Raw genomic sequence first — 23,561 nt, forward strand, 5'->3', positions numbered from 1 at the left:
TTTATCTCTCCATTTATTTATATCTTCTTTAATTTCTCTCAGGCATGTCTTATAGATTTACATGGATTTACTTCTAAGTACATTAATTTATTATATCATTGTAAATATTTTAAATCCCCTTTCCATTTTTTTTTACTGGTACATAAAAATACAATTGGTTTTGGTATACCTACCTTATACTGTGTAATCTTTTTAGGTTCATTTATTAGTTCATGTTGAGTTTTTTAGTTTCTCTAATAGTTTTTATCTATGCAATTATGTAAAGGTCACATAAAGACAATCCTATTTCTCCCTACATAACCTTTATCTTGTACTTATCTTATTGCACTGGCTTAAAATGTCCAGTAAAATGTGGGAAAATGTACTGAAAGCAGACATCATTGCCTTGTTCCCAACTTTGTAAGGAACGTGGTCAATATCTCAGGAAGTATGATGATTACCTGGAAGTTTTTCATAGCCATCTTCTGTCAGATTGTGGAAGCTCTTTTCTACATTTAGTTTTCTGGGATGTTTTAACATGAATGGGTATTAAATTTTGTCAAATAATTTCTGTCCATTGACTGAGATTATCATGTCTATTTTTTTATCTTAATTTGTGAATGTGACAATTTATATTGAACGATTTTTTTAATATTATACCAACCTTGCATTCCTAGGATGACTCACATTTAGTCATGGCGTATTATTTTCATATATTGCTGTCTTTGTTTTGTTAATATTTTGTCAATGATATATGTTCCTATGTTTATGAGGCATATTGGTCTACAATTCCCTTTTTTGTAATGCCTTTCTCAGGTCTTTATATCAGGGTTATGCTGCCCTCAGGAAACAAGCTAGTAAATATATATTCCTCCCCTTCTATTTTCTGAAATATATGATGTATGGTTGATATAATTCTTTCATTTCTTACTTAAATGTTCAGTAGAATTCACCAGTGAAGTCTTCTGGGCATGGAGTTTTTCTGGGAAGGATTTTTATTTCAGATTCACTTTCTTTAACAAATAGAAGGCCATTCAGATGTTCTTTTTCTTCTTGGGTCAATTTTGGTATGTTTGGTTTTATAAGGAATTTGCCCATTTTGCTAATTGGCTAATTGATTATTTTCTTACCATTTTAATGTCTAGTGATGTCCCCTGTGCAGTTCTTGATATTGGTAATTTGTATTATGTACCTTTTATTTCTTGATCCAGGGATTATCAATTTTATTAAATTTTTCCAAGAACCAACTTTTGGCTTTATTCATTTCTTTTATTTCTCTATTTGCTACTTGATTGCCACACTCTTTATTCATTCTTTGAGTTTAACTTTCTCTTCATTTTCTAGCTTTATAAGGTGGTAGGATAAGTCACTGATTTTAACATTTATTCTTTTCTAAGAAAGCTTTTAATGCTATAAATTTCCTTCTAACTACTCTTTTAACTGTACCCACAAATTTTTATATGAGGGGTGTTCATTATCATTCATTTCAAAATAAGCTCATATTTTTCTTGTGATTTCTTCTTTGACCATGAATCAAACAATACCTTTATTTTCTCTTCGTTATTTAAGAATAGTTTAACTAAGCGGTCCCCAACCTTTTTGGCACCAGGGACCAGTTTCATGGGAGACAAATTTTCCATGGGCCAGGGAGGGTGGGGCATGGTTTTGGGATGATTCAAGCAAATTACATTTATTGTGCACTTTATTTCTATTATTATTACATTGTGATATATAATGAAATAATTATACAACTCACCATAATGCAGAATCAATGGGAGCCCTGAGCTTGTTTTCACTTGCCACTCACCAATAGGGTTTTGATACGAGTCTGCAAGCAATTGATTTATTGTGGTCTCTGTGCAGTCAAACCTCTCTGCTAATGAGAACCTGTATTTGCAGCTGCTCCCCAGCGCTAGAATCACCGCCTCAGCTCCACCTCAGATCATCAGGCATTAGATTCTCATACGGAGCATGCAACCTAGATCCCTTGCATGTGCAGTTCACAGTAGGGTTCGCGCTCCTATGAGAATCTAATGCCGCTGTTGATCTGATAGAAGGTGGAGCTCGGGCGGTAATGGGAGCAATGGGGAGTGTCTGTAAATACAGATGAAGCTTCACTCACTCACCCACTGCTGACCTCCTGCTGTGTGGCCCAGTTCCTAACGGGCCACGGACCTGTACTGGTCTGTGGCCCGGGCGTTGGGGACCCCTGGTTTAACTGGATATAGAATTCTAGGTTGAGAAGATGTTTTTCTTTCAGCCCTTTAAAAATGTCATTGCATTGTCTTCTTGATGCAGTGCTTTGATTAGAATTCATCCTTCACTGGTATATTTTTTTAATTAATTTTTATTGGAGTATAGTTGCTTTACAATGTTGTGTTAGTTTCTACTGTGCAGCAAAGTGAATCAGCTATATGTATACATGTATCCCCTCTTTTTTGGATTTCCTTCCCATTCAGGTCACCACAGAGCACTGAGTAGAGTTCCCTGAGCTATACAATAGGTTCTCATTAGTTTTCTATTTTATACGTAGTATCAGTGGTGTATATATGTCAATCCCAATCTCCCAATTCATCCCACCCCCTTCCCTGCTTGGTGTCCATATGTTTGTTCTCTATGTCTGTGTCTCTATTTCTGTTTTGCAAATAAGATCATCGACACCATTTTTCTAGATTCCACATATGTCTGTTAATATACGGTATTTGTTTTTCTCTTTCTGACTTTACTTTGTATGACAATCTCTAGGTCCATCCATGTCTCTACAAATGACCCAATTTCATTCCTTTTTATAGCTGAGTAATATTCCATTGTATACATGTACCACAATTTCTTTTTCCATTCCTCTGTTGATAGACACTTAGGTTGCTTCCATGTGCTGGCTATTGTAAATAGTGCTGCAATGAACATTGGGGTACATGCGTCTTTTTGAATTATGGGTTTCTCTGGGTAAATGCCCAGCAGTGGGATTGCTGGGTCATATGGTAGTTCTGTTTTTAGTTTTTTAAGGAACCTCTATACTGTTCTCCATAGTGGCTGTATCAATTTACATTCCCACCAACAGTGCAAGAGGGTTCCCTTTTCTCCACACCCTCTCCAGCATTTTTGTACATTTTTTTGATGATGGCCATTCTGACCGGTGTGAGGTGATACCTCACTGTAGTTTTGATTTGCATTTCTCTAATAATTAGTGATGTTGAGCATCTTTTCATGTGTTTGTTGGCCATCTGTGTGTATTCTTTGGAGAAATAGGTCTATTTAGGTCTTCCATCCATTTTTTTGATTGGGTTGTTTTTTTCTGATATTGAGCTTCATGAGCTGTTTGTATGTTTTGGAGATTAATCCTTTGTTAGTTGCTTCATTTGCAAATATTTTCTCCCCTTCACTGTTATATTGATCTTCTTTATGGAATGTGCCTTTTTTTCTTCTAGCTTCAGTTAAGCTTTTTTTATTATTGGTTTTCAGCAATTTGACTATGATGAGATTGTATATGGTGTTTTTTCTATTCAATCTTCTTAGGTATCTTTAAGCACTGAGGACCTGTGGCTTGATAGTTTCTGTCATATTTGGAAATATTTTAGCATTTATTTCTTCAAATGTTTTCCTGCCACATTGTCTTTCCCCTCTCCTTCAGCGACTTTAACTACAAATATGTTCTCATGATTTTTAGTTGGTTCATAAAATTGTAATTGTCTCCAAGGTTGCATTTGATTATTAATAAATTGAAATTTATTGACACCTTTGATAAACTCTTCTCTGTAGCCCATATTTTGTTGGAAAAATACTCTTTCTACTTATGGTGAGATTTCTGGTAAGCTCAGGAAAATTCTGCTCTGTAAAGGTACTTAATTATGTTTTTATGTATGGAAATATTTAAATATTTTAGTCCAAATATTTTCATCATACTGTCCATTTTTATTTCATTGAGACTGTCATTCTTAGACAAATATTTTATAACACAAAACTCATCAACTATGTTGTCTCTATTTCTAATTATCTTGAATATTTTGCCAAACAAAATAGAAATATCACAAAATAATAGAGCTTTTCAATTTCAGTCTATTCATTACAGAATGTTAAGTTTATCCCCCAAATGGAAGCTCAGCCAAAAATTCTTCTCACAAGTTATGAAATTACAAAGCATAATTATAAAATTTTAATCAGGTACACTGTCTGAACTCCCTTATTTGATTTGGTCATTTCCTTCCTCACTTTTGTAGTGACAGATTCAATGACTTCCTATTTATACACCATGTTTTCGAGAATTCCAATTTGCTAAAGGCTTCAAAACTTTAAGTTCCACTCACTGAACACTTTGATTAAAGATTCACAAGTGATTTTGAACAAATTGCAACAAAAAATCATAGAAGACTAGTTCACAAACTAGTTGAATAACTTTGTAGGGCACTAGATTGCTTTACAAAGTAGTTCCTCAAAGAATCAAACATTTGTAAAATCTGTGTAATATTGGGCAGTTAAGAGGGACAAGTGTGTACTGTAATGCTTGAATATTTTTAATTCAACCTCAACTTAATTGGCAAATAATTGTTGTTCACTTACTTTAGGTATTTTATTAGCTCGTCACCTCCTTCTTCATGTATCCCTCAGGAGGAATCTTTGGTTACCCATTCATATTTACAAATGAAGCCTATTTTGCTCAGGTCATTGATAAATCCATATGCAATTGTTAATTCTGTGTCCAGCAGCTAAAACTGGTTTCTACTGCTATTCTGGTATACCACCTATTTTAAGTTTGTCCTGGATGGCTTGTTTTAAATGAAGTATTATTATTAAGAGATGAATTGAAATAAGCCTGGATTGGTTTGATATACCTCTGCTTTTTACTTTCAGATTCTTCCATGGTCTAGTCTAGTGATGTGGATGACACAAGTGCCCTGAATAGAATTTTCACTTTAACATGTAGTTAACTGTGAAAGTCACCCACTGATAAACCGCCTCCCTTCCAGATCCTTTACAAATACTATGTAACTAACATTTCCCTTTCGTTGGCAGTGAGCAGAGTGCTGAATGAATAAAACGAAGTGTGCTCAGACGCAAGTGCTTAGGGACAGCTATCTCCTCACTGGATTCTTTATTGGTGAAGCCATACTGGCCACTTTAATAAATAAGCCCCAACATTTTAGTGGCTACATTTCCCTGTCTCCTTTCAGGAAAATACCCTTAGGTTTATACTTCTTATCCTGACCCTTACATTGATCCCTTTCCTTCTTGAAAAACCTGTAAACCAGCCCTGTTTGCTAGGACTGAGTGCTCTCCCTTGATTACAATCCATATCCGTGGGTGAGATCCTCTATTCCACCAACCGATTTTCGATCCTCAGTTGGTTGACTTGAACCATGCAGAACTGAGGATGTGGAGGGTCCGATTGTACTAGCTATTTCATATAAAGGACTTGAACATCCATGGATTTTGGTATCTGCAGGGGGTACTGGAACCAATCTCCCTTGGATACCAAAGGACTATTGTAATTTCCCTTGATTTGGGGCTCAGATATTTGTTTTCTAACATAGTCCTCTCATCTTGATGTGGAAGGTCTAGCATAGGCAGAAATATGAAGTCAATGAGTTACTGAATTATCAGACCATTCATTGTTTAGCTAAAGCTTGCCCACCTTCACCTCTTTCACTCAGATAAACTCATCTAGGTTGCCCTCTCCCAATCACCCCATCATGTACTTCATGAGGGGGGTCAATGGCTTTTGTCTTCCTTGGTTCCTTTTTGTGTTTCTCCTCTTCTGTGTGCTTCTTTTTTTGAGGAGATTTAACTCTAAAAGTTCTTGATCCTCTAGGGCTCAGGAAATACATTGGCAGTGGGCAGAGTGCTCGCTGAATAAAGTGAAGTGTTCTCAGACACAAGTGCTTAGGGACAGCTATCTCCTTACTGGATTATTTAGTGGTGAAGCCATATTGGCCACTTTAATAAGTAAGCCCCAACATTTTAGTGGCTTACCACAATGAAAGTGTATTTCTCACTCATGTAACAGTCACTGTAGATGTTCCTGGTCAGTGAGTACCTATCCTGACCATGGTGATTCAGGGACCCAGGTTCCTGCCAACTTATGGTGTCACAATCCAAATGGCCTCTTTTGTTGCCTGCGTCTAGATGGCAGATGGGACAGAGAACTTCTTAAAGGTCTTGGCCTATAGGTGAAACGCATCACTTCCATGCATATTTTGACCATATTCTACTGGTCACATGGCCACACGTATAAATGAAAGGAATTAGAAAATGTAGTCCTCGATTGGGCAGCCATGTTGCCGTTAAATTCCATATTATGGAAAGGTAGCACAATTTTTGATTGAAGAAAGCACTCAGTGTCATTGTTTCTTAACCTGTTTACATTTCACTAAAATACATTTCCAGATGGCTCAATATTTAAATATAAAAAAAGGGACTTTCCTGATGGCTCAGTGGTTAAGAGTCTGCCTGCCAATGCAGGGGACACAGAATCTAATGCCGCTGACCTGACAGGAGGTGGAGCTCAGTTGGTGATGCAAGCGATGGGGAGCAGCTGTAAATACAGATGGAGCTTCACTCACTTGCCAGCCGCTCACCTCGTGCTGTGCGGTGCTGGTCCATGGCCCTGGGTTGAGGACCCCAGGTGTATCACATTGATTGATTTACGTATATTGAAGAATCCTTGCATCCCTGGGAGAAGTCCTACTTGATCACCGTGTATGATCATTTTAAGGTGTTGCTGGATTCTCTTTGCTAGTATCTTGTTGAGGATTTTTCTGTCTATGTTCATCAGTGATATTGGATTGTAATTTTCTTTTTTGTGACATCTTTGTCTGGTTTCGGTTGCAGGGTGATGGTGGCCTTGCAGAATGAGTTTGGGAGTATTCCTTCCTGTGCCATTTTTTGGAAGAGTTTCAGAAAGATAGGTGTTAGCTCTCCTCCAAGTGTTTGCTAGAATTTGACTGTGAAGCCATCTGGTCCTAGACTTTTGTTTGTTGGAAGATTTTTAATTAGTTTCGATTTCATTGCTTGTGATTCATATGTTTATATTTTCTATGTCTTCCTGGTTCAGTCTTGGAAGGTTGTACCTTTCTAAGAGTTTGTCCACTTGTTTCCAGGTTGGCCATTTTATTGCCATATAGTTGCTTGTAGTAGTCTCTTATGATGCTTTGTAGTTCTTCAGTGTCTGTTGTAAATTCTCCTTTTTCATTTCTAATTTTATTGATTTGAATCCTCTCCCTTTTTTTCTTGATGAGTCTGGCTAAAGGTTTATCAATTTTGTTTATCTTCTCAAAGAACCAACATTTAGTTTTATTGATTTTTGCTACTGTTTTCTTCATTTCTATTTATTTCTGCTCTGATCTCTATGATTTCTTTCCTTCTACTAACTTTGGGGACTTTTTGTCCTTCTTTGTCTAGTTGCTTTAGGTGTACAGTTAGATTCTTTTTGAGATTTTTCTTGTTTCTTGAGGTGAGATTGAATTGCTATAAACTTCCCTCTTAGAAATGCTTTTGCTGCATCCCATAGGTTTTGGGTCACCGTGGTTTCATTGTCATTTATTTCTATGTATTTTTAAAATTTCCTCTTTGATTTCTGCAGTGATCTCTTGGTTATTAGCAGCATAATGTTTAGCCTACATGTGTTTGTGTTTTTTACAGTGTTTTTTTTTTTTTTCTTCCTGTAGTTGATTTCTAATCTCACAGCGTTGTGGTTAGGGTTAGGGATTAGGGTTAGGGTTAGGGTAAGGGTTAGGGTTAGGGATAGGATAGGAACCCTTTATCAGATATATATATTTTTTCCATTTTTAAAAATTTATTTTTTAATGCCTGACATTGGAAGTTCTACGTCTTGAGTTTTGGGTGGTTGTTTTATTTTGTTTTTTTTTTTTATTGGACTACAGTTTATCATCATCATTTAACATATTTCAAACACACAACACACAATGTTGCACTGTATAGATGTACTGGAACTCGGTGTATAGTGGATAGCTATTGACACACACACACTTCTTTCTCCCCTGTTATTGTGGTAAGTCACGCTGAAATCCATGTCCTCGTGACCGCAAGTGCATTTTCCACAGTGTCCCCCACACACCAATTTGTTGTCTTTGGACTTTGTCACGGTCTATGCAGAGATAGATTTTTATTTCCACTTGTATGGGTTTGAGCGTATCAGCCTTTCCTTTCCAGCTTCTGGGCTTTCCCTGTACATTCGAAAGACTTCCTCCGTTCGAAAGTATGGAATGAAAACCGACTCATGCATTGTTGTTCTTTGAGCACTTGCTTGGTTTCGGTTTGCCAGTCCATGGCTTCCCTCCTTCGCAGGAGCCAGGATCTCGCTCTTGCACTCTGGGCAGCGCTTGCTGGCAACCAGGCCCCGCCGGCGTCTCCGTGGAATTTTAACCACCTGGAAATCGCGTGGCTAGTGTGTCTCCATGGCGGCAGACGCCAGCCAATATCTTCCCAGCCTCCTCTCCCCGCCCCCGCTCCCCCTGTCTGCTGCCGGGGTCGGTCGTGCCGTGCTGTGCCATGCAAAACTGGGAGCTAAGTGCCACAAGGATGCCTCAGGGCCGGGGCGGACGCCCTCCACCCGCCCCGCGACAAGCTCTGGCTTTGGGGCGGCCAGCGCTGCGTCGTCGCTCCCGGGCGCTCGGGATCTGTCCCGCTGACGTTCGCGCCGGTTGTCGGCCGCCATCTGGCGGCCTCTTTTATATCGTCTCTTCCCTCTGGAGCTCTGGCGACCTTTGCGATGGATGGGACGCGGCCTCCGAGCGGGAAGCGGAGTTCCGGGCGTCCGGCGAAGCTGGCGGCATCTCTCCTGGTCACGCAGGGGCGTGGGCGTGTCATTCGCTCTCCGGAGACTGGGCGCGCAGGCTCACAGGGGAGCGGTGCGCGCCGCGCTTCCGCCCGGACGTGGAGCCGCCTGGCCGGCGTACCGGTATCCGCCAGCGCCCCTCTAGCTTCATGGACCCACCCTACGATGGCCCGGCGCTGCGGGGAGGAAAGCGAGAGTGTCCTGCACCCAGACGCCTGTGGCGCGGTGGTTCTTTGTCAACCTTACTAATTTCCCCACTCCCTCTTCCCTTCCTGCTCCCGAGGTGAAGACTGACCGGTATGTGCTGAGGCCCGTGGAGCGTGGAGTGGACTCAGTGGCGGGCACGCTTGAGTCCTGGGGGTTGGATTCTTTCTGATAGATTTTTCGGAGTCGCACTCAGGAGGTGGGGACCGCCCCGGGCCATGAGAGATAACCTCGATAGGGTGGCACGGGTCTGGGTGTTGTCCCTTTTGGGGCCCAGTCCGTCAGAGGTGCGTCTGCAGAATTTTCCCCAAGTCCCCATCTGGAGACATTGACGGACCGGTACCTGCCAGCTTGGGCGAACTGGAGAGGGCATACCCCGCCCACTCTCTCCCTCATTCCTGCCGCTCCTGCCCCCCACCCCCCTTTGCTGCCACGCTACCCTGAGATGGCCGTGAGAGCTCTGGGGCTGGCAGTGATGGGGTAGTGCTGGGGACCAGTGGCTGGACTGAGGTGCCGTGGGCCCCCCTGCAATTTGTGAATAGCCAGCCCCCATTGCTGGGTGTGGTAAGTTTTTCACCTTATGTGGGCATTTTTTTTTGCTGCTAGAGAGGTGTGGTTTTCTTCAGCGCGTGTTGCCAGGGACATTGGGCTTCTGGACGTGCGTAGTGCTCTGGGTTTGACCACAACTTTGCACCTGGCTCTCCCCTTGCTTCTTGAGCTGCCTGCCTGGGCGTGTGCATTGGCTCTTAGGTGTGTGTCCAGCTGACCCAGTCCTACATCATACTCCATCTCTGGCCCCTGGCAACCCCAGGGCAGTGAGGCCATGCAGTGTGGGTCCTCTACTCTGCTGTGGCTGTGATAACCTCATCTCACAGGTGTCATGTCATGTGTGAGATGTAATATTCCCAGAAGTGTTGGGCACTGTCACCTGAGAAGAGGTGTCCGGTGAGGCTGAAGCAGGCCCTGCTGGTGACGGTCTCCCTGGGCCTCCCCTTTGGGGATTCCATACACACGGATTGGTGGTTATGTCATGCTCTCCAGGGCTGGGGCTAAGCTGAACAAGATGAGGGCTGCAAGTTCAAAGCAAATGGGGCCACTCTTGTCCTGCCCTTGGGGCCCTTGCCTCTCCCCCCCTGCCTATTGGTGGTGTGTGGAACGCAGGAGTGCCCACTCTATCCCGACCTTAGTCTCTTGTCCTTTGCTTCAGGACATCAGTGTGGCTGTGGTCCCCTGATGCAACAGACACTTTTTTCACCTTCCTGGCGTGTCTTGCAAGTGGCCCTCCCTGCCCTGGGGAGAGCCATCCCACCGCTCTGCTGCATGCCTCCTTGGTGTGTGAGCATGTGTCACCTACTCTCTGTGGTGCCTCTGGAGTTGTACAGGTCGTCCCTCAGGTGCTGAAAACCAAGCAGTGCCGTTTCCTATTCGGAGCAACCCCCTTGTGTCACCACTGTGGTGGTGTGTCCTGTGAGTAGCTTTCCTGGGCGCCTTGATGGTAAGGTGGCACACCTGTCCCACTCCTGGGGCAAGTACCTCATCGTGGTCATCCTTACTGTGCTAGAGGGACTGAGGTTGCCAGGTGAATGCCATGAATACCTTTTTTGCCGGGACTTGTGTGCAATAGTCGCAGGCTGGGCAGCACAGAGAGGGGCTCAGTCAGACTTCAGGGGAGCCCTCTCATGTGGCAAACAGGTGAGCCTGAGGCAGCGCAGACTTTTTCCAGTCCTCACCATAAACGCTCAGGTTGGGCGTTGGCTTACCCATGCCACAAACGTCCCAGGTACAGCCCAGTCCTGCCATCTCTTGAAGTGGTTCTGCTGTCCTGACAGGAGATGAGAATGAGTGACAATGTGTCCTTGCTGAGAAAGCCTCTAGTGATCTGAGAGGGAGGCTTGGAGTGCTGGACCCCCCAGCTGCTGCCCTTCCAAAGTATACAGTAGCCACTGGTGCAACTGCCACAGCCTGTGGGCAGAGCCCGTCACTTTCCTGTGAGGTGTATGCTGGCCCTGTGGTGGGGCTGAGAACTCCACTTTGTCCACGACAGCCTGTGCCTCCCGCGTCTGAGTCAGGGGAGGGTTCTGAGAGGTTGGCATCCAGTGTAGGGCTGTGTGTGTGCGTGTGTATGTGCTTCCCCCATGCTGTGCTGGGGCGGGGGGAATGCTGCATCCTGACTCCCGTGTCCCATTGCTGTGAGCAGCTGTCCTGCCTGTTCCTGTCCAGAGTCACAGCCTGTGGTTGTGCAAGGATTAGGCTGCCTTCCTCAGGAACATGTCCTCTGGACATGAGCCCAGGTCAGAGCAGATGAAAACAGGTAGATATGCATGGATGGATGACAAGGTGAGCAGTCCCTCCAGTGTAGGGATCATCATGCACAGGCCTAACGGCAAGGTTGTGTCATGGGAAGTTTGAGTGACTGAGGCTGGCTGACATGCCAGGTGTTGTGGGAGAGACCGCACTGGTGTCTGTAGTGATGAGACCCCATGCTTGTATTCCTAGTGGCCCGCTGACATCTCAGCATTGCCTTTTCTGGACAGTCCCTGTGCCCCTGTCTTGTGGCCCTCACCCTCAGTGCATGCTGTCCCTCCCCATTGTTGCTGGCCCTCTGCTTCCCTGATTGCTCACACTACCCCCAACTAGGACTGAAATGGCCTCGGCCTGTGTGTGTCATCACCAGCTGCCACGGCTGAAGGTGCCTCAGATGAAGTGCTTTCGGTCCAATAGGGGTTCAGCCGTAAGAGCATGTGGGACTAGGTGTTTGTGTGTGTGGGAGAGTTCTCCTGGCTAGGCTGAGGCTCTGTGGTGTTGGTGGTTAGGGTTGAGGGGTTAGGGTTTAGAGTTTAGGGGTTAGGGTTAGGTTTAGGGTTAGGGTTAGGGTTAGGTTTAGGGTTAGGGTTTAGGGTTAGGGTTAGGGTTAGGGGTTAGAGGTTAGGGTCAGGGTCAGGGTCAGGGTTTAGGGTTTAGGGTTAGGGTTAGGGTTTAGGTTTAGGGTTTAGGGTTAGGGTTAGTGTTAGGGTTAGGGTTTAGGGTTAGGGTTAGGGTCAGGGTCAGGGTTTTAGCGTTAGGGTTAGGGTTAGTTTTATGGTTAGGTCTAGGTTTAGGGTACGGGTTAGGATTCGGGTATGGGTTAGGGTTATGGTATGGGTTAGGGTGAGGGTACGCATTAGTGTTAGGGTATTTATTAAACCTATCCCACTCTCTAGATACCACTTAGCACGTACAGGAATATTATTTGGGGTCCAGCCATGGAGAAGACTTTAGACACTAGGATAAGATAAAGAACACACACATTATAAAGAAATCACTTCAGTATATTCTTTTTAACCTGTTCCTTAAAACACTAGTGCTTAGGAAATCTATTGGAGGCAGAAGCAGTAAATGGTAGTTGAGGGTTAGGTTTAGGGTTAGGTTACGGCTTAGCGTATGGGTTGGGGTACGGGTTAGGGTATGTCGTAGGGTATGGGTTAGGGTTAGGGTTAGCTTTAGGGTTAGGGCTAGGTTTGGGGTACGGTTAGGATTAGGTTATGGGTTAGGATTAGGGTACGCATTAGTGTTAGGGTATTTATTAAACCTATCCCACTCTCTAGATACCACTTAGCACGTTCAGGAATATTATTTGGGGTCCAGCCATGGAGAAGATTTTAGACACTAGGATAAGATAAAGGACACACACATTGTAATTAAATCACAGTAGGATTTTCTTTTTAATCTGTTCCTTAAAACACTAGTGCTTAGGAAATCTATTGGAGGCAGAAACAGTAAAGGGTAGTTTAGGTTTAGGGTTATGCTTAGGGTTAGGTTTAGGGTACGGCTTAGGGTACGGTTTAGGGTACAGGGTAGGGTATGGGTTTGGTCAGGGTTAAGGTTAGTTTTAGGGTTGGGGCTAGGTTTAGAGTGACCTGTGCCTTTCCCAACACCCACAGCTAGTCTCTCTTTGGTTCCCCCTCTTCCCGTTTATCCTCAGGGCAAATTGCAAGCTGTACGAAACAGGAGGATAAAGGTGCTGATTCTCGAACGGGAGAGATTGTTAGTAAAGTGGCTGGAATGGCGAACCCGAGCACCAGGAGATGAGAAATGAGGTGTGTTTTCGAAACGTTTCCCGATCACACGTAGTTCCATGCTCTGGGTTTCTCATGCATGTTTTCGCTGTAGGAAGATTCCCTTGAACCTGGAGATGTGGGACCCATGGAATGGTACCACACAGTATTACATTAAAGGGTCTGCATTTGCTCACCCAATCTCACCAATCTTCTCAGCCCCAAGAGTGTCCACCCTTATGACTCAATCAGCTGTGGGTCTAGATATGGTCAATCCAGGTTGCATCACAGCCCCTGAAAGAATTTTGTAAGAATTTCTCTCTCTTTCACTGTCTTTGTTTTTTGTAATTTATTTTTATAATGGTGTTTAGCTGATTTTCACTGCTGTGTTTATGCCGCTTTACACCCACTTGAATCACTTCCAGAGAGAGATCAATACATTGGTTTTAAGATTCTTACTAGTCAGATATATTCTTGTGCGGTGAATAGGGGGTGTTGAGTCCAGTTCACTGAGCAAGGAGTAGGTCTTGTCTACTACATATTGGGTTTATGGAACGGTATCTGAGCTAATTTCAAACCCTTGTTTTATGCATCACCCCACCTCACCTTTCCCGTTAAGCAGCCATAGTGTGTTTTCTAAATGTGTGACTCTGTTCCGTTTTGTAATTCTGTTCAAGTGTAACGGTTTTTACATTCCCTCTATAAGTGACATCTTATGATAAGTGTCTTTTTCTGTGTGACTTATTTCACTTAGAAACATCGTACCTAAATCCACTCAGCATGCTGCTACTAGCCTTGTGACATTGATTTCATGGCTGAGTGATATTCCATTGTACGTAAGGACCACAACTTCTTTATCCATTTTTCTCTTTCCTGGGATATTTAAGGTGTACCGAAGTGGAGGTTCTTGTCAACAGAACAGCCCTAAACTTTGGGGTGCCTGTGTCTTGCTGATTTTTAGTTTTCCCAATTTATACACCCATGAGTGGAAGTGCCCTATGCTCTCTAAGCTGTGTTTTTTAGATGTTTCAAGACACACCGTACACTTCTCCAGAGTCGCCATTGGCAATTTACATCCCGCCCATCAGCGTAGCAAGGCTCCCATTTCTCCATGGCCTGTCCTGCATTTCTGGTTTTGACACTTTTTTCAGCATGGCCCTTTTGACTGATGGGAAGTGAAACTTCTTTGTAGTGCTGATTTGCATTTTAGGGTTGAATGGTTGGCCAAAAAGGCGTATTTCTTTTTTCCTGAATATATTCAGGAAAAAAACGCATACGCCCTTTTTGTCCAAGTGCATCATTGTCGACATTTTGCCGCTTTTCATGTGCTTTAAAGGCGAGTTGAATCTACCTCCTGAAATCTGTTTCCTGCAATTCTGCCTTGCTTTCGAACCCTCTTCCTTGCCTTCCCTCAATATATTTGTGGACGAGAGTTATCATTTATAACTCTGCAGGTTTGTGAATTGCAGTGCCCCTGAGCTCCATTTTTCAACTCGCTTTTTAGGGAGCTGCCCGCAAAAGCGCAGGATTGCTTCAGGCCCTATTCTGGTTCCGGGGGGCAGGCTGAGCCTGTGGTTAATTCTTCTTCCTGATGGGAAATTAAAGTGACCTGTGCCTCTCCCAACACCTAGAGCTAGTCTCTCATTGGTTCCCCCTCTTCCCATTTATCTTCAGGACGAATTTCAAACTGTAGGAAACACGAGGTTAAAGGTGCTGATTCTCCAAGTGGGGAGATTGTTAGTAAAGTGGCTGCAGTGGGAAACCCGAGCACCAGGAGATGAGAAATGAGGTGCGTTTTAGAAACCGTTCCCGATCACACGGTGTACCATCCTCTGGGTTTCCCATGCATGTTTTCTCTGTAGGAAGATTCCCTTGAACCTGGAGGTTTGGGACCCATTGAATGGTACCACACAGTATTACTTTAAAGGGTCTGCGTTTGCCCACCCAGCCTCACCATTCCTCTAAGCCCCAGGAGTGTCCAGCCTTACGCCTCATCCAGCTGTGTGTCTAAATGTGGTCAATGTAGGTTGCATCACATCCCTTGAACGAATTTTGTAACATTTTCTTTCTGCATCTTTTTGTCTTTTTTTAAATTTATTTTTATCATTTGGTAAAGGTGATTTTCAATGCTGTCTTTCTTGCTGCTGCACATCCACTTGTTTCAGTTACAGAGAGACATCTGTAAATTCTTTTAAGATTCTTACCCATCGTATATATTCTTTTCTGGTGAGTAGAGTGTGCTGAGTCCACTTCTTGAGCTATAGAGTAGATTTTGTCGATTACCTATTTGGTCTTTTGAACGGTATCTGTGTTAATTTCAACCCTCTGGTTTATGTCTCACCCCACCCCACCTTTCCACTTTATCAGCCATAAGTGTGTTTTGTAAATATGTGACCCTGTTTCTGTTTTGTAATTTAGTTCATGTGTAACCATTTTTATATTCCACCTATAAATAGTATCTTGTGCCAAGTGTCTTTTCATGTCTGACTTTTGTCACTTAGAATGATCTTATCTAAGTCCACTTGAGTTGCTGCAAATGGCCTTATTTCATTGGTTTCATGGCTGAGTACTATTCCATTGTACATAAGTACCGTAACGTCTTTATCCATTTTTTCCTTCCAAGGACATTTATATTGTTTCCAAGTCGAGGATCCTGCAAAAGTGCTGCTGTAATAGTTGAAGTTCCTGTATCCTATCGATTTATGGTTATCCTGAAATATATCCCCAGGAGTGGTAGTGCCATATGCTCTGTAACTCTATTGTTTTTTAATTAATTAAGTAATTAATTTTGCCTGTGTTGGGTCTTCGTTATTTCGTGTGGGGTTTCTGTAGTTGCAGGAAGTTGGGGCTACTCTTCGTTTAAGTGCACGGGCTTCTCATTGCCGTGGCTTCTCTTCTTGTGGAGCACTGGCTTTAGGCGCCAGGCTTCAGTAGTTGTGGCTCACGGGCTCTAGAGCACAGGCTCAGTAGTTGTCGTGCATTGGCTTAGTTGCTCCGTGGCATGTGTTATCTTTCTGGACTAGGGCTCGACCCCGTGTCCTCTGCCTTGGCAGTTGGATTCTTAACATCTGCGCCACCAGGAAGTCCCTGTAGCTCTATTTTTTAGAATTTTTAGGAAACATCACACCCTTCTCCAGCGTGGCTGTTAGCAATTGACATTCCCACCATCAGTGTAGCAGGGTTCCATTTTCTCCACATCCTCTCCTCCATTTGTTGTTTTTACACTTTGTGAGGTTGGCCATTCTGACTGGGGCAAAGTGCTACATCTTTGTCGTGTTGATTTGTGTTTCCCGCATGTTTGCTTGGCCACAAAGGTCGTATGGGTTTCAACCTGTACACCCTTTTTGGCCAACTGAATCACAGGCAATATTGAGCAGCTTTCATGTGCTTTAACGGCAAGTCCAATCTACCTCTTGCAATCCGGTTCCTGCAATTCTGCCTTGTTTTCAAGTTCTTTTCAGTTACTTACCCCAAGACATTTTTCTACGATAGTTGTCACTTACAAGTTTGCAGGCGTTGTGGATTGCAGTGCCCCTGAGCAAGTGTCATCAGCTTGTTTCTGAAACTGGCCACAAAGTGGCAGGATTGCTTCAAGCCCCATTCTGGTTACAGGGGCAGCCTGAGCCTTTGGGAAATTCCTCTTCCTGATTGGAAATTAGAGTGTCATGTGCTGTCCAAATACGTAGAGCTTGTTTCTCATTCCCTCCCCCCTCTCCCTTTCATCCTCCCGACGAATTCCAAGCCTTGCACGACCGGCTGTTGAGTGTGCTGACTTCCCCAGGTGGGGAGACTCTAAGGAAAGCGGCTGGAGCAGGGAACCCTCCCCCAGGACATGTGGAGATAAGGTGACTTTTCCAAACTCTTCCCGCCCATATGGCCCCCCATCCTCTGGGGTTCTGTCCGGACACCCCGTGGTTTCCAGCGGTGTGGGGCTCTGGCGCCGCCCTGCAGGGAGCAGCCCTGCTACCCGCGCCTGCAGCGCCGCCTGCTGGTCTCTCCGTCCTCCCATCGGACACAGTCTTCCACCTTCCCCGCTGCCTCTAATGATCTGTCTCCTCACTGTCCTGTGATCAGCCCCTCATCTCCACCACCATCACCCCCATCTCCACACCCCTCCTTCAGCCTCAGGGATGACCCAGGACTGGGCTCCCCGCCTGCCCACCCTTGGTCTGTGGCCTCAATCCACCTGTGCAGACAGGTGAGGGTTCCCTCCAGAGGCTCCCAAACACTTCACCCCTACATCCTCACCGGGGTCGGCCCATGTCCTGTCGGGATGTTCCACCCTCACCAAGCCCCCGACTACATGCCAAGGGCAGGCATCAGGCCTGCTGCGTGCACTGCTGTGCGTCCTGCTGTATACACAGGCATGACCCTGCCCCAGGGGGCAGGAAAGGCAGCTCTACCTCGGGATGTGGGGAGAGGGGCTGACCACAGGATGGACGTCAGCTCTCGGCTCACCAGGTAAGGGCAGCCGGGTTCCTGCTCCCTGGACCCTTTCTCACCCAGCAGGACCATGACCAGGCTTTGTTCCCGCCCCCGTTGTCCCTCCATTGGCCACGCTCTTGTGAGCAGAGCAGGACAGTGTGGTCAGCGGTCACAGGCTGAGACACACAGACACTGGCTGACCCATGTGCACCCATGCTGACCACATGGAACAGGCACTGCACCAGGGCCTGTGTGGTGTGGGTTCACCTGCCCACAGAGAGGCCGGGCCTCTGCTCCTGGCTCTGGGAGGTCACCTTGAGTCTTTTGGGAGTGTCCGTGCTCCGTGGGCCGCGCTCCAGGCTGGTCTGTGCTGACGGCGTGATACACGGTGGGGCTTCCTGAGTCGCCCCCGGGGGCTGGAGGCCAAGGTCAGGCACATGGTGGTCCCCACATTGACGTGACAGACCCCAATAAACCCTGCACTTCAGGACTCAGGTGGGCTTCCCTGGGCTGCCACAGCTGAGGAAGCTGGACCCTGCTCATTCCCCCATCCTTGCTGATTTTAACTTGTATCCTTCAGCATAATAAATCCTGAGTATAACATCTTCAGGGAATTCTGGGAGCCTCCAAGAAAAAAGAAGCTGGGGAGGGGGGGGGTCTCTGGGTCCCCAACTCTGCAGGTGGGGTCAGAAGTCGGTGGGGAGGATCTTGGGGCCCTGGAATCTGAAGGGCCCCTCTACCAGGGGAGGGGTAGGAGACCCCAGGTGGTAGTTACGCTGAGTCCAAGGACCTCCTGGGTAGGAGGCATCCTAGCCCCGGGGATCCCGAAGAGGCCGGCTCCCTCCTCCCCTCCGCCTCCAGGCCTGGTCCCTGCTCTTGAGAAATTCCCTAGGGTGGGGTCCTGGTGCTGGAGGTGCCCCGATGCTGTGGCCTCCTGAGCCGCCAGGGAGGATAACGGGAGTGGGGGAAGACTTGTTCACAGAAAGGGAGCTTCTGCCAGAACAGAGTCTGGGTCTGCTGCCCCCAACCCCAGGTGCACTGGGGCAGGAATGTGAGAGCGAGGCTCCCTCCTCTCCCAAGACACACAGGACACATGGGCGCTGGGCGCTGGACTCCCACACAATATTAAAATCTCCCACGCAGGCCTGTTGGGTGAGAGACACTATTTAAAGACTATTAATGGGGTCAGGGGGGCCCAGAGGGTGAAACTGGGTGTGGGGAGAGTTGGAAAATCACCCAAGGACACGCTCTCCCTGCAGCGACCCCCCAGGTGAGCTCAGGTGGAGGTGGACCCATCAAGTGAGAGCCCACATCCTGGGTCTTTGGGGGACAAATAGCCAAGCGCCCCCAGTCCTTGCCTTCACCTGCTGCAGTTAGGGCCTGCCCTGTCTTCTTCACGGTCGAATTCTCACCCCTCCCAGAAGCCCTCTTGGGGGTTAATGCGATGGGGGTGTCCATGGCAGGACTGAAGGGTCTGTGGTGGGCTGGAGGCCACGGGGCAGGCAGGAGGGTTCCCACCCATCCTGCCGGTCCCCACCTCCTGGTCATAGGCCCGCACAGAGTCCACCAGGCTGTGGATGTGGTAGAAGGTGCAGAGGTCCGGGGACCAGTCCAGCCCATGCAGGTGTCTGACCACCGAGTGGTCAGTGTGGAGTATTCACAGGGAGCCCTGGCCGTGCTCGCACCCTCCCAGGAAGGACACGTCAGCGTGGTCCCTGGAATGACCGGGAGGTCAGCCGCAGCGCCCCCACCCAACCTCACTGTTACCACAAGAAACAAGAGACAACTCCGTGCGGATAGACAGAACATCACCAGCCTGATGCTGTCCTGAGGAAGGTCGGCTGGCATCTGGGAACTGGGTGCTATAGTGGGTTGAATGGGGGCCCCCCAGAAGTTATGTCCACGTCATGCCCCCCAGAATCTGAGAAAGGAACCTTATTTGGAAGTAGGGTCTTTTCAGGTATAATTAGTTACGGATCTGAAGATGAGGTCATCCTGGATCAGGGTGGCCCTAAATCAGTGACAGTGTCCTTCTAAGAGACAAGCGGAGAGACACAGACACACAGGAGACACCATGTGAAGACGGAGGTAGAGATGGGAGGGATGCGGCCACAAGCCCAGGGATGCCTGGAGCCCCCAGAAGCTGGAAGAGGCAGGCAGGACCCTCCCCTGGAGCCTCCGGAGGGAGCGCGGCCCTGGGACACCTTGACCTCAGATGTCTGGTCTCCAGGACTGAGAGAGGACAGGTTTCTGTTGCTCTGAGCCTCCGTTTGTGGTCGTTTGTCACAGCTGCCCCGGGAAGCTAATGCAGCTGGTGAGCAGCTCCCTGCCCTGATCTAAACCCTCCCACCTCCCTTTAGGGGCAGCCCCCTGCGCCTGTGCTGTTTGCACAAACCATGTGGTTCATGCTGAGCCCCGGCTCCCCTTCTGGGCACTGGCATTTTGGAGGGTGAGGGCAGACAACACCACGTGACCAGCCCCCAGCCGGGTGCCAAGTCTCTAATGAGCCTCCCTGGGGGGACGGGGGTGAGGGTAACTGTCATGGTTCTGCCCTTCGTCGCTGGGGGAAGAGACACCCTAGAGACCCTCGAGGGAAGGAGGGGGCATGAAGGGTCATGAGGTGACCGGAGCAGGGGCCCTCCCTCCCGTGCATCCCTACTGCGTGCTGTGACCCATCTCAGCTGTGAGCACACAAGCCACAAGCATGTGCTGGGTCCTGTGAGCCTCCCAGCCAGTCCCTGAAGGCGACTGAGGGCGGCCCTGCAGACCCCAGCCCTTTCCTCCACGTCTAGTAGGTGGAAGACCCACTTCTCCTTGCCATTCCAGAAGCGGTTCTGGGGCTGTCCTGGGAGGGCTTCTGGGGTTATGCAGGCTGAGCCCCTGTTGCTAAGTCCCCACTTCCCCACAAGAACGTCCAGAGCAAGCTGTTTGCCCTGTTGCCTGAATGCCCCCCTACCAGTTTTCTCAGGAAAGAATCAGGGGGTTCTGTAGCAGCGTCTGCAGGCAGCTCTGCATCTGGGCCAAGGTTCACATCTTCTGTGTAAACACCGAGAACATTCCCTGACACGTGCCCCAGCTGACTACCTCCGCATGCCGACCACAGGCCCCAGTGCGGGCGTCAGACTGACCGCCCGTCTCAGCCTCCTCCTCTTGTTGTCAGAGCTGCTCCAGGCCCTGCTCAGAACCCGTGGACCCACCTTTCACAGGGCTGTCCTCCACCCCCAACTTCGGCAGGAGTTCACCTAAGTATTTAAGTTAAGGGGTCCAGAGATAAGAAAGGAAGCTACAAACAAACAAACAGATGGAACCAGCTGGACCAAGATGGCAACGAATGTGACCTCCAACAGACCCTGAGTCTCCTCACATGTTGAATTTACTATATCAGCATATTAAGTGACACATTTACCGGTGGCCATGACTGGACATGAAGGACCAAAGACGGGTGAAAGGAGGTGGTACCCCACTCCCTTGGGAAAAGCCCTGCCCCTTCCCCGGAAGGCCTCTTCATCCCCGTCATTAGCCTCACTCTTCCTCCCTTTGTCTTTACTCTTTCAAATTAAACCACTCTCTCCAGGTGGGAGAGAAGTTGGTCTGTGAACTTAGTTCCCGCTTCTCCAGAGCCTGTGCTTTGTTGGTCTCAGCTTTGGTTTTGTTATTTGCTTACTTGAACCCACATGGAAAAAGGAGACCTTCCCCGCTGAGGCAGAGTGCCTCGCCAGGCTCTGGCCCGAGCAGGGTCCATGTGACTTCACTTGGTAACAGTCTGTAAGGGGACGGTGGTCTCTGCCCGTGGGGTGGGGAGAGGGAACACCTAGAGCCACAGCACCGGCTCCGTGGACGGCACGGCCCCTCGTGGGCCTGGACCGTGTGCTCTCATCCCCCCACGCCTGACACCCCCTGATAGTCATGACGCGGTGACACTGGCTGCTGGGCGTCCAGTCAGGAGGGACCAGGGGCAGCACCTGGTGCCAGATCAGACGTGCCTTTTCACAGGCAGGGGACATGGGAGATATTAGGACATTGTGTCTAGAAAACAAACTAGTCGGCTAGAAGGTGATCTGAGCTGTGGACGTGAAACCCACGTGTGAGGTGAGAGCTCCCACTGGACACTGGCTTGGAAGCTTCCCCACAGGGGATGACCACACCAGTGCTTCCCGCCTGACCCCTCCAGGCCTCCCTGGCGGGCACGGCTGGACCTGTGCTCATCAGGCTCCCTGACCCTGAGCCTGAAGGTCCGATGCTGGCAGGGCCTGGGGACGCGAGTGGTCACCCCACCAACGCTGCTCGGCTCCTCCAACCCAGTGACCAGGGGAGGGAAGCCCCGTGGAGTCTGAGGCCCGGCACAGGCAAAGCTCGCACACCCCCTCCTCGGGACCCCCGGCCCCGCCCTGCTTCCTCAGCCCACCGTCTGCCCCTCCCGGTGCCCACGTCCCACCGACCCGCATTCCTGGTGTGGACGTCCACGTACACAAGCTGCTCTGCGTCCTCCTCCCACATGGGACACCCCCATCCCTGCTTCTCCCTAATGACGGCCTGGACCTCGAATGTTCTGGGCAGGAAGAGGGCCGAGGAGGAGGCCGGCGTATCACGTCTGCCTCCTCCTCCCACATGGGACACCCCCATCCCTGCTTCTCCCTAATGACGGCCTGGACCTCGAATGTTCTGGGCAGGAAGAGGGCCGAGGAGGAGGCCGGCGTATCACGTCTGCCTCCTGGGGGCCCAGACACAGGGCTCGGGGGCTGCTGGTCCTTGAGGTTTGGATGTTTCCAGGTGTGGGATGAACCTGCCACTGCCCACTGGAGCTGCTCCTTCCGAGATTCAGGAAACCGGGGGACCCACCAAACGGAGCCCATCCCCAGGCTCTGCTGCAAGTCTGCTCGGATTTGCTCTCCTGATCCTGAAAACAGACCTGCGGGAAACAGGGCCTGCGATTCCCATACTGACGGTGTTCTGTGGAATGTCCACTAGACCCCTTTCTACCCTGTTCTGAGCAAATTACTAGTCAGTCCACACTACCATCACCCCACGAGCAGACCAGGAAGCTAAGGCTCCGAGAGGCCAAGTAATCCAGCCGGAAGCAAGCTGTGGGACCACAGAGTGGGGTCTGCACCCACCGCCCGCCCAGGGGGACTGCCCACTCCCCACAGCTTCCACACCTGTTCCCTTCGTCCCCCTCCCGGGACCAGCTCACAGAGCCTCCTCTTGGGGGGATTCACTCACCTTCTTCTAACAGGATCTGTCTCACTATCCTGTTCTGGGATCACCCGGAAAGCTTGTCACCCTGAAGCAGGTTCAGCCTCACATCACCACGGCAGCTTTCCTGGACCACACTCACCACCTGCACGTCCACTCCCAGCTCAGACCCAGAAAAGCCCCCTCGGCCCCGAGCCCCATGGCTCTGCCTGGGCTCCCACCTCCTCCTGCCTGGTCCGTCCCTCTCATGTCCCCTGCAGCATCACCAGGAGCTCCCACCTGCCCCAGGCAGGCTGTCTGCTCTGTCCTGGTGACACCTCCATGGTGTCAGGCGGAAGACACAAGAGGTACCCGTGGGGCCTCCCTCATGCAGCACAGTGGCCAGCACCCACCTACTGACCTCATCACTCTGGATGGACAGGGGTTCATGGGGCCTGCAGCATCTCCTGGTTCTCATTTCATCCCAGCACCGCCCACAGGGAAGTTGCTAAGCAACTCTGTGCCGGCTGCACAGAGAGGACGCTCATACACACGCCCCCCTCCCAGCACCCGGGGCTCTCGTGATCAGGCGCCTCCCAGGATATGGAGCTCACCTGAGCAGGTACCCAGCAGCCCACGGGGCCCTCGTGGTCAGACCCCTCCCAGGATATGGAGCTCACCTGAGCAGGTACCCAGCAGCCCACGGGGCTCTCGTAGTCAGGCCCCTCCCAGGATACGGAGCTCACCTGAGCAGGTACCCAGCAGCCCACGGGGCTCTCGTGGTCAGGCCCCTCCCAGGATATGGAGCTCACCTGGACAGGCACCCAGCAGCTCACGGGACTCTCGTGGTCAGGTCCCTCCCTGGATATGGAGCTCACTTGGGCAGGTACCCAGCAGCTCACGGGGCTCTCGTGGGCAGGCCCCTCCCTGGATACGGAGCTCCCCTGGACAGGTAC

The sequence above is a fragment of the Eschrichtius robustus genome, chromosome 1 (genome assembly GCF_028021215.1).
Source record: "Eschrichtius robustus isolate mEscRob2 chromosome 1, mEscRob2.pri, whole genome shotgun sequence".
Taxonomy (NCBI): domain Eukaryota; kingdom Metazoa; phylum Chordata; class Mammalia; order Artiodactyla; family Eschrichtiidae; genus Eschrichtius; species Eschrichtius robustus.